We start from the raw sequence: 2,164 nt of genomic DNA, 5'->3' as shown, positions 1-2,164 counted from the left end.
GGTTTGGCTTATGATTAATTACGGTGTCCATTTTCCATCCGGGATTTTTCGATTTCCATTCTCATCCGTTTTTTCTATTCATATTTTTTTCCTTTGTTTACAACAAGAGAGTGGCGATGGATAAAGTAACTATTTCCACGTTAATAATCGCAAGCAGTCCATAACCTGTCATCGCGAGTTAGACGAAGCTGTGAAAATGTTTTGTTCAGGAGACGTTGCAGGCCCTGATTGTCCAAACGCAATTCTTGTACAAATATGAAACCAAGAAATGTGTAGGGGCATCGCTGCTTGCACGTACGCAATCTTCGCTTTCAATCTAAATTTTTTCAGTCCGAAATGTTCCTAAGAGTAAAATCGGTCGGTTAATCAAAACAGAGTGCATTTATTGCTGACATGCATCTTCAACTGTTCGTTTCCTGAATTGTCTTGCATGTCTAAACATACAGAAAAGTTGAAAGAATGTATTTTTAAGTTTTTTTATATTACGGCTGGTTATTGGTGGCTTCTTCATTTGGTTATAATGACCCAATTTAAATAAGCATAATGTTTTCATGTGTAATTGGTTTGGAATTTCAATTTTGTACGATGAGACACGTAATTCACTATTTTATAGGATCACATGCGTTTGGTTTTTGGTTTTTTCACGCAATATACCTAGTTTTGATTTGGGAGATAAGCGTCGCTCAAGACAGAAGAAACGAACGCTGTATGGTGTTTAAAAAAAGCAACTGACCATACAACTTTGTTTGAATCAGTTTTTTTTCCGTCTTTTACTTCGTTTTCAGGCCTAAATTTTTATGTTCGCTAGAATTACTGATAACAATGCGTGGAAATTTCAAAACGGAAACGATTTTCACTATTTTCAAAGCCTTTATGTAGTTTCAAACACAAAGCGCTCAGCTGTATGGTACATTGAAAAGAGAACTAAGAGAAGCCATTGTCTCCTTTTCCCAACCTTTGCCCAAAAATCTAACGGTCATGAAAATATGTGCCCTTCCACCTACTTCGAATGGCAGCTGTATAACACTGAAAGTAACAGCGAAGCGATAGCGAGTAGTATAAAATTTCGATATATCTCTCATGTTTATTGGCTGTCAAATATCGGCAAGAATGTTCTATGTTCTCTGCATATTTTTTGGTTGCTTTTTGTGATAAGTGTTAGAACGGGAGTAAAATTAGAAATGAATTTCAACTTTAACGGCACCAATAGTTGTTCAGCCACGTGCATAATAGTAGTAGATTTGCAACTGGAGTAGTTAGTCTTTATTCCAGATACATCGGTACAATCACGTGTCAACTAAATTGTCAACAAGCTGATGTTCTTGTGACGTAGCGACTGGAAAAACTTCTTTGATTGTGATTTTTTTACTAATTAAAATTGTTTTGGTTTTTCGCCGACATACAACTTTTATCATTTTTAACGAGTGGGAAGTTCGAATAAATTAATCATTTACAACTCCATGCAGACATCTAAAGGTGCACACATGAAAACTTTCGTGTACTGCTGATGCTCTGCAGAGTGCTGAATGAAAACAGGGGGAAAATGCTGTGTAGACTTCTATTCTTTTACACGCGGTTCTTCTGTGCTTTGCTTTTCGACCAATCAATCGCGTATTTGCAAAAAATGATCAATTATCGAAGTTCCTCTGAAGTTTCTTGAATTAAAATAAATTCCCCAACAAATAAATGGCATGTTCAACGTTGGTAGGAAAGAGTAGCAAAATTTGGCATTCGTTTTTTTTTGTATTGTCTACCATTTTCTTGTCTTTTATCTTTCAAAATCGATTTTGGCCTCCAAAAAGTGCAAATAAACGTTTCAATATATTGAAGAATTTTCAAAACTTGTCAGCTATTTCGTCTCACCAGGAATTGCCAAAATATCGACAAGATGTTTTTAAAAATTGTTTTAATGTAAAATAAACATCAAGAAATGGTAGAAAACAAGATTTGCATTACTAATATTTATAATATTTTTTCTTAAAAAAGACATAACAATTTCAACTCAACAAAAAAATAAGGAAATCAGACAACGGAAAAAAGGGAAAACGGAAGAACGCAAATTATTTAATTGCAAAAAAACGGATAAAGGGAAAACAAAACAAAGACTATGTATTTGGTATTATAGACTAAGGAAATTATTTTCCTCATTCGCCTAGAATAATAA

This window comes from Daphnia carinata, unplaced genomic scaffold (assembly GCF_022539665.2).
Source record: "Daphnia carinata strain CSIRO-1 unplaced genomic scaffold, CSIRO_AGI_Dcar_HiC_V3 NW_026453053.1, whole genome shotgun sequence".
Classification (NCBI taxonomy): domain Eukaryota; kingdom Metazoa; phylum Arthropoda; class Branchiopoda; order Diplostraca; family Daphniidae; genus Daphnia; species Daphnia carinata.
This window is presented reverse-complemented; position numbering follows the sequence as displayed.